This window comes from Dromiciops gliroides, chromosome 6 (assembly GCF_019393635.1).
Source record: "Dromiciops gliroides isolate mDroGli1 chromosome 6, mDroGli1.pri, whole genome shotgun sequence".
NCBI lineage: Eukaryota > Metazoa > Chordata > Mammalia > Microbiotheria > Microbiotheriidae > Dromiciops > Dromiciops gliroides.
In genome coordinates this window covers 28874167-28884315 of record NC_057866.1, presented here as the reverse complement: position 1 = coordinate 28884315, position 10149 = coordinate 28874167, and the positions used below count along the sequence as shown (strand labels likewise).

At 32.3% G+C, this 10149-nt stretch overlaps 1 pseudogene; it reads left to right on the top strand.

Moving 5' to 3' along the window:
• Positions 1 to 802: 802 nt before the first annotated feature.
• LOC122731960 lies at positions 803 to 1244 on the top strand (annotated as a pseudogene).
• The last annotated feature ends 8905 nt before the right edge of the window (positions 1245 to 10149 follow it).

Below are 10149 nucleotides of genomic sequence, written 5' to 3'. Positions count from 1 at the left end.
TCTTTTTCGAATGGTTTCTGTTGGTAATTTATAGAAGATTAATTTGGATTTATTTTATATCCTGCAACTTTGCTAAAGTAGTTAATTATATCAATTAAGTTTTCAATACATTATTGCAGATTCTGTATGCTATCATATCATCTGTGAAGTGATAGTTTTGTTTCTTCATTATCTATTGTTAGCCTTTCATATTTTTCTTTTTATTGCTATAGCTATCACCTTTAGTCATTTATCGAATATGTATCATCGTAATCAACATCTTTGCATAATTTCTTCACCACTGCTCTTATTGGAATAACTTCTAGTTTTTTTATGCATTAAAGATTTATTTTGATTTGACACCTCCTACACACTCCTATACATACATAAACACATATATGACATCATTTTAATCTGACTTTTTTCCCGATGCTTTCTTGTATTTTAATACAAATGAGTACTGTAATGTTTCAAAAGCTTCCCCCCATCTATTGATATAATCATGAGATTGCTATTGTTACTGACATGATCAGTTATTTTATACTTTTCATAACATTAAACCAGTCCTATAATTTTCTTATAAATCTGCTGTAGTCTCAGTATATAAGTGTTCTTATATTTTGCTATTTTATTTTGATTTTTGCATTAATATGCAGTAGCAAAATTAGGTGTATAGTTTTCTTTCCTTGTTTTACTTTGTCTGATTTAGGTATCAAATTCACATTGGTATCAAAGAAGAAATTTGGTAATACTCCTTTACCTATTTTTTAAAAGTAGTTTATGTAGTCTCTTCCTCTTAGCCATCTTCCTGACTCTCGCAGCCATGAAGGTCAAGCTGTGCAGCTTCAGCGGGTACAAGATCTACCTGGGTCACGGGACGCTTTATGCCTGCACGGACGGGAAGGTTTTCCAATTTTTGGATGCAAAATGTGAGTCTGCATTCCTTTCAAAGAGGAACCCTAAGAAGATCAATTGGACTGTCCTCTATAGAAGAAAGCCCAAGAAGGGACAGTCGGAAGAGATTCAAAAGAAAAGAACCCACCAGGCAGTTAAATTCCAGAGGGCCATCAATGGGGCTTCTCTTGCTGATATAATGGCCAAGAGGAACCAGAAACCTGAAGTTCGAAAGGCCCAATGAGAACAAGCTATCAGGACTGCCAAGGACAGCTCCATCTGCTGCTAAGGCTACTACAAAGGCAACACCTAACAAAAAAATAGTGAAGCCAGTGAAAGTTTCTGCACCCTGAATTGGTGGAAAACATTAATTGTCTACTAAATTGGACTAAGTAAAATAAAATTTAAAGCAACAACAACAACAAAAAAGTAGTTTTTGTAGTATTAGAATTGCCTGTTCTTTAAATATCTGGTAGAATTCTTGTGAAAATTCGTCTACTCCTGGGATTTTTTTCTTTCATTTTATGATTTATTCAATATCTTTTTCTATGACAGGGTAATTTAAGTATTATATTTTTCTTCTTCTGTTAATCTGGGAAATTAATATTTTTGTAAACATTAATCCATTTTATTTAGATTACCAGATTTATTGGGATATAATTAGGTCAAATAACTTCTAACAATACCTTTATTTTATCTTCATTGGTGGCATTTAACTTTTTCATTTTTGATACTGTTAATTTAACTTTCTTTTCTTAAAATTAAATGAATGGTTTATCTATTTTATAAGATCATGCCTATTTTATTTATTAGTTCATTTGTTTTTTAACTTTCAGTTTTATTAACCTGTCCTTTGATTTTCAGCATTTTTATTTAAGTATTTAATTGAGAATTTTAATTTGTTCTGTTTCCATTTTAATTTAATTGCATGCACTATTCATTGATTTGTTCTTTCTCTCTTTTATTTATATAAGTATTAAAATATATAGAATTTCTCCTAAATATGGCTTTGTCTGCATCTAACAAATTTTGATATGTTGTATCATTGTTTTCATTTTCTTGAGTGCAATTATTTTTTCTGTATTTTATTCTTCAACTCACTTGCTTTAGGGATTAGATTTTGTAGTTTCAAATTAATTTTCATACATTTTTTTCAAAGACCTTAATTGAATATATTTTATCTGTATTTTGTTCTGAAAAGAATCGTGCTTTTCTACATTTGTTTCTTGGGTTTTTATGGCATAATGCATTATCATTTTTTGTGAAAGTGTCATGTACAGCTGAGAAAAAAATCCACTTTTTTGTATTTCTAATCAATTTTCTCCTGAGGTCTATCATAACTAATTTTTCTAAGATGTAATTTACGCCCTTAACTGCTTTCTAATTTTTACTTATGGTTAGCTTTATCTAATTCTGGGAGTAAAAATTTGGGCCCTTATCTAGTATAGTTTCACTTTTAATTTCCTTCTGCAACTCATTTAACTTTTTTTTAAAGAATTTGGATGCCATGCCATTTGGTATTTATGTTTATTATTGATGTTACACCACTGCTTGTGGTCCTTTTTTTCCCCCAACAAAATGTATTTTTGCTGATTATGTCTTTTTTTTTTGTCTATGTCTTTTTTTTCTTGTTGTTTTTTTTTTTTTTTTGTCTGAGAACATGTTTACTTCCTTTGTCTTTTATACTTCAGTTGAAGCATAATACATTCTATCACAGGTTTGGATTTTTTTTTTTTTTTGATGAGACAATTGGATGAGACAATAACATACTATTGGATTGTAGTTTCTAATCCATTCTGCTATCCACTTTCATTTTATGGGTAAGTCAATTCAATTCACAATCACCATTTTGATTAGTAACTGTATGTTTCCCTTTGTCCTATTCTTTTCTATTTCCCTTTATCTCATTTACATTTTACTTATCGTTCCTTAAAAAGTTTATTTTTCTTCTGCCCATTACCCATTACCTCCTATAATTTGTGTTCCTTGCTATTACTCCCACTTTTTTAGCCTTTCTCCCTGCTAAGTGCCTATTGGTTGTGATGGAGTTTATATATACATACACATACACACACACACACACACACATATATATGTCTACATACACATATATAAACAAATATACACATAACCATATATACATATACACACACACATATATATACACACACCCAGATATCTATATCATATATATAGATATATAGGTGTACCTATATGTATATGTGTATGTATATGTATATCTGTATCTGTATCTATATCTATAACTGTATATATATCTAAACTATGTCTATGTCTGTATCTGTCTATGTCTATATCTATATCTATAACTGTATCAATATATCTACATCTATATCTATACCTATATCTATATTTATATCTATCTGGGTGTGTGTATACTTTTTGAACCAGTTCAAATATGAGTGAGATTCAAGTATATATCCCCATTTATTCCTTTACTATAAAAAATCCTTCATACTCTGCCTTTTTCATGTGAGATAGTTTTCCATTTCTTCCTTTCCTTCTTCCTTCTCCCAGTGTATCTCTTTTTATGAGACTTCCTTTTTTCTCTTTTGTGATCATCCCAAGATAATAGTCTCTCCTAAGTAGAATACTTCTAAGTGACCTAATGATGATAAAGTTCTTGGGAATAATATGTTATCATATTACCATTTAAGAATGTAAACAGTTTAATCTTATTAAATTATTTATGATTTCACATTTGTGTTTACCTTTGTATTACTCTCCCAAGCTTTGCATTTTTGTGTAAAATTTTCACTTCAACTGTGGATTTTTCATCAAGAATTCCTGGAAATCCTCTATTTCATTAAAATCACTTTCCCCTGTATGTATGTACTAAGTTTTTCTGCATAGGGCATTATTGCTGGTAAACCTAGCACCTTTGGCTTCTGGAGTATGACATTTTAGGTCCTCTATTACTTTATGTTTTCTGCTAAATCTTGTTTGATCCTGACTATGGCTCCAAAATATTTGAATGTATCCTTTCTGGCTGCTTTCAGGAATTTTTCTTGACCTGAGAGGTCTAGAAATTGGCTAAAATATTCCCAGGAGTGCTCATTTTGTGATTTTTTTCCTGCAACATTTGATGAATACTTTCAATTTCTATTTTGCCCTCTGGTTCTAAGATCTCTAGATATTTTCTTTTATAATTTATTGAAATATGATATCAAGGCTCCTTCTTCATTCATGGCTTTTAGTTTGTTCAATAATTTTAAATTTATCTCTCCTTCAAGAATTATCTAGGTCTCTTGTTTTTCTGATGAGATATTTCACATTTTCTTTTATTTTTATTCTTTTAAATTTTGCTTTATTGTTTCTTGATATCTCATGTATTTACCAGCATCTACTCGAACAATTCTAATTTTAAAAGAATTCTTTTCTTCAGCGAGTTTTTATTCTTTGCCCTTTTGGCAAATTCAGATTTTTTTTTTTTAAGGAGCTTTCATACCTCGGTATTTTGGTCCCGCTTTTACCAAGTTGTTACTTCTCTTTTCATAAATTTATAGCACTTCTCATTTCCCTCAATTTTTCCACTATTACTTTTATTTGTTTTTATAGCTTTTTTGGTTCTTTTACTCTCAGGATTTGGCTTTTTTAGGAATTATTTTTGTACGTCAAATCTGCATTTTTCTTTGAGGGTTTGTTAATGGATATTTCCACATCAGTGTCTTCCTCTGAGTGTATGTCCTTAATTTCCCTGCCACCATATTAGGTTTTATGGTCAGGTACTCCTGTTTTTTGCTCATTTTCATAGCCTATTTTTGGACTTTATTATTAGAGTTTGGGGTTCTTCTCACAGGGCATGATGGTGGTAGTAGTTTGGGGTTTGTTTGAAGTTTACCATCCTAAGCTGCCAACATTTTCCCCTGTATTTACCACTACTTCTGGTGTTCTGTAAGTTTCCTACACTTCCAGGGTGCTGTGATGAAGGAGAGGGGTGGTCAGTGCTTTGTTGGTTTTTGCTCCAGTCTTTACTAAGTTAGGACATGTGTTCCCTTACAACAGACTACAAACATTCTCTTGGGTTCTGGGACTACAAAATACAACTGGGAAATGGAGCTGGTTAATGATCCCTGGTCCTGCACCTAGTGCTAGCACATGGGTCCACTGTAATCTCTCTTTGGGTATACATTCTGACCATCTCTGGTTAGTGAGTGTCATTTCTATAGACATTTCCTCCACATCTAAGGGCTGACATTCCCCTATTAAAAGTCAAAGTTTGACAATGTGTATGAGATTTTAATAATGTAGTGATTGAAAAGGTGAAATAATTAGAAGTCAAAATAAAGATATGTTTGAATTTAAGCATGCATACACACATATATATGTATAACTACACACATATGAATATATTCACATACATATAGTATATATGTATATGTATATGCATATATGTATGTGTGCATGTGTATCTTTGCTCCCATATGCTATGATCCAGCCAAATTTATTGTCTCCATCTTCCTCATATAATGTATTCTATCTCCAACATTCATGATCACTTTTTTCTCGCTTTCTCTCTTTCTTTTTTCTCTTGTTTTTCTCTTTTTGTTACTCTTATTTTTTCTCTCTCTTTTCTTTCTTTCTCTCTTCCTTTCTTTCTTTCTTTCTTTCTTTCTTTCTTTCTTTCTTTATTTCTTTCTTTCTTTCTTTCTTTATCTTTATTTCTTTCTTTCTTTCTTTCTTTCTTTCTTTCTTTCTTTCTTTCTTTCTTTCTTTCTTTCTTTCTTTCCTTATTCTCTCTTTCTTCCTTTCCCCTCCTTCTCTCTCTCTCTCTCTCTCTCTCTCTCTCTCTCTCTCTCTCTCTCTCTCTCTCTCTCTCTCTCTTCCTCCCTCATTCCCTCCCTCCCTCTCTCCAATAAAAGTTAAGGAAATTGCCCAGGGTTGGTTTTTTTTTCTTTTTTAATGCCTTTTCACTCATCAACCTCCATGTCTGTATATACTCACTGCTAACTTCAACCTCAGGAAATATTCTTCCTATTAACTCAAGCACCAGCTTCTATACGACCTCTTTCCTGATCCCTAAATGGCTACTGTTCTGCCTCCCTGAAACACCTTTTACCCAACTACTTTACACTTACTGTACATTTATTATGTTTATATGTATTATAAATATACTTACTGATGTGCATGTTGCCTTCCCTGATATGATGTAAATTCTTTAAGGGAAGTAATAATTTATTTTTCATTTATATTTCCATTGCTTTTCTCACCACCACATATATAAGAGATAGTTAATGCTAGTTGATTGACTTGGTAACTTTTTTAAACTCTCTGCACTACATTTGTTAGGTGAGCACATTAGAAAATACGGTCTCTAAGATCTTTTTACATAATCAGAATAGTCTTTAGGTCACATAATGTTTTTCTTTTGGTTTCATGGCTCCTACAGAAATAATAATACTAAGTCCCTCATAGGGAACTAGCTGAGAGTAGCACAACTGTTGAATTGAGAGCAGAGTTCTAATGTGAAGATGGAGAAATGCTTACTGAGGCAAAATCTGATATACTTTTAATTTATGGGAGAATGATCATTGTCATGAAGGAGATGAGACAGAACATTGAAAAAAGTCATAATTCTGAATTGTAGGAAATGCAATATGATTGAAAATCAATAATACATTGAAGCCCATTAAGATTAATGTCATATAATAATAAACCTGTTAAAAGAATAAGTGCCACACAGGGCACTATCTGTTATCACTTTAAGAATGAAGATTCCTTGGAATGGCCATATAATGGTATTCATCATCTGAATCAGTAGATGAGTCCAAAATATGCCTACAAATATGTCCTGTAGAACATTAGCAAAGGAACTTAAATCATTACATAACAGATATGGATGGAGAATTTTATATTAAACAATAGAGTGGGATTGCCAATCTTCTGAAACATGCATATGAAATAAAATTCTCTAGCTATCTGCAGTAAATCTTTTTTTTTTTGTTTGTTTGATTTGTTTTTTTGTTTGTTTGTTTCAGGGTAATCATATTTACGGTCTACACTGTCCAATTTTCTATATCTAATTTTTCTTTAAAACCTAATGCATTGGGGCAGCTAGGTGGCTCAGTGGATAGGGCACCGGCCCTAGAGTCAGGAGTACCTGAGTACAAATCTGGCCTCAGACACTTAACACTTACTAGCTGTGTGACCTTAGGCAAGTCACTTAATCCCAATTGCCTTACTAAAAAAGAACAAAAACAAAAACAAAACAAACCTAATGCATTACTGAAGATGATATTCTCTACATGGGTTAATAAAAAGATCAATGGCTTAGAATTAGAAGATCTGGGTTGTACTCTAATATGTAATATCCATTACTAAATGCTTTAATCACTCAGAGGTTTAGTTTCCTAATCTATAAAATGAGGATAATCCTGATCATCAAATTTACCTTACAATGTTGTTAAAAAAGAAAGCATTTTGTGAAGTATAGAATTAAAGTGATAATATTACTTTAGATAGAGTCTTATTATTCCATAATCTCAATGGTCATTTAACTTCTTGCACCCACAAACTCTGTCCCACATATTTGAATTTTGGAGTAAGTATTCAATAAAAATTATACCACTGATGCTGTAAGGCCAAAATTACATCAGAATTAAGATGTTAGCTACATAACTAATGTTGCATCATCAGGTACTTTTTATCAACTTGAGTTTCTTTTCCCAGAGAATTTGTTTTACCAAAGAATCAGAACAGAGACTTTTTTTCCCTAAACAAAATCTATCTTCCCCACCCCCACCAATTACTCCCTATATGAAAGGATAAAAGGAACTTACCCCTTTATCCTTCCATTTTATATGATAATCACAATCTATTGATATGAGCAAGCCCTGGGACTTTGAGCTTGCACAGACCCATCCTTAATGACCTTACAAGCTTTCATTGGGAAGGAGAATGACAATGTATTTTTTAAATGAAAATAATGACCTATGCTAGTAGGTCTATCCTTATAAGATAGGGGTTCTTAACCTGGGTTTCATAGATCATTAAGTGTCTACTGCTAGATCTAAGTGGGTCTGTGAATTTGGGTGGGAAAAATTACATCTTTATTTCAATAGAATAATTTTTCTTTGCAATATTATGTATTTTATTTTATGTTTGGAAATTGTTTAATACTAACTATTTTATAGACAAAGAAACTGAAGGCCAGAGGGTCCAGATAAATTTCTCATCATTATATTAGTAAACAGAAAATACAAGATTCAAAGCCAGATTCTTTCATTCTAAATTCATTGCTAATTTTGTTTCACCAGTATCCTTCCAAATGTCTGTACAAATAAGACCCATGATTTCACAATGCCTAACATATCAGACTTTAAGAAACTTGGTTTGGGGGGGAGGTGTGTGCTATAGAACTGTGCATACCTTTTAATCCAGCAATACTACTGCTAGGTTTATATCCCAAAGACATCCCCAAAAAGATAAAAAGACCTATTTGTGTATATATATATATATATTGATAGCAGCCCTTTTTAGTGTGGCTAAGAATTGGAAATCAAAGGAATCATCAATTAGGGAATGGCTAAAAAATATGGTATATGATGGTGATGGAATATTATTGTGCTACAAGAAATGACAAGGAGGTTGACTTCACAAAGAACTGGAAAGACATGTATGAAATGACGTGTAGTGATGTAGGAAGAACCAGGAGAACATTTTGCACAGAGACAGCAATATTGTTTGATGAAGAACTGTGAATGACTTGACTATTCACAATAATACAATGATCCAAGACAATCCCAAAGGATTATTGATGAAACATACTATCCACCTCCAAAGAAAGAACTGATATTGACAGAACAGGTTGAAGCATGATCATTTTTACTTTCATTTTTTTCTTTTAATCAAGTTTTCTTGTACAAAATGACAAATATGGTAGTGTTTTACATAATCATATATGTATAACCCATATATGATTGTTTTCTGCCTGGGGGATGGGAGGAGGGAAGGAAAAAGGGACAAAATTGGAACCCAAAACTATAAATAAAAATGATTATTAAAAATGAATTGCTATCCTCACAGATTAAAAATAACAGTAATAATGGGAGTAAAATAAGAGAACAAAATCATTATTATGAGAAATGGTTCATATGCTTCTTAAGAATTCTAAAGACACCCATCATGAGTGCACCCCTATACTATAATTTCTCACAGTATCTCCCCCTAAACAGGTACTGGAGGAATTAGGATAATGGCTTTCCAGATATCAGTATAAAACCTGTAAAAAGATGGAGAACCTTAAAAATATTTGCCTGGTTTCTTTTTGTCCTTTATTATACTTTATACTCTGTACAACCCATCAGGAAAAAAAAATGGGAGAGGAAACATGGCTAATAATTAATTTAAAAGGTTTTCAAAAATCAGTCTCACAGAAAAGCTCATTTTAAAGGAAAAGAGTCTTAAAATTAAGGCCCAGAACAAAAATGTTGTAGAGGAAATGATACAAAAAAGAGGAAAAAAACCTTTCTTTTTCAAAGAAAATCATCATGGGGATTTAGTCACTAACATCTCTGTTGAATAATTGAAATTGTTCCTACTTGCTATTAGTCAGGGAATGACAGAAAAAAACTGGAGATAAAAGACAGAAGGAAAAAAAAGCCAACCATACACCACCCACCTTCTCAGAGAGTTCATCTCCTGGTTATTTCAGTTCACAAAGATGTCTTCCAAATGGATCTGGTGTCCCAAAACTTTTATTTTATTGTTTATTTTTCATTCTCCTTTTTGTCAATGTATTTTGTCCCTCCCCCATCATTTTAATTTTTTGATCACAGAAATACTTAGCAACAATAATTTTATTTAACAAACTTTCTAGAAGGATGACCCTTCACAATCTGGTACAACCATTGTGATCCCAGCTTTATATCATACAATTTGAATTCACAGAATTTACCCTCTAGCCACCTGGACAACTAGGTGTCCCCTATACATTCCCTATACTTTCCTGCCTCTGCTCACTCATTTGCCGATTTCTGAAATTTGCTGATTCTTCCCCACTCTTTCACCAATGGTATTAATTATGCCTGTTGAAATCCTTTATGCCCAACCCTCCATTTTTATCTCTTTTTCTTTGGGATATGGATCTGACCTTGTGATTTCATTAGTTATGGGAAATCCTACTATGAAAATGCCCTCTACATCTTCACGTCTCTGTATTTTTATCTTAGAAAAGCAGCTTTGACAGTGAGAGGTTTAATGTTTTTCTTGAGTCACCAAGGACTTGCCAGAAGAAGTACTTGAGCCTATGGCTTTCCT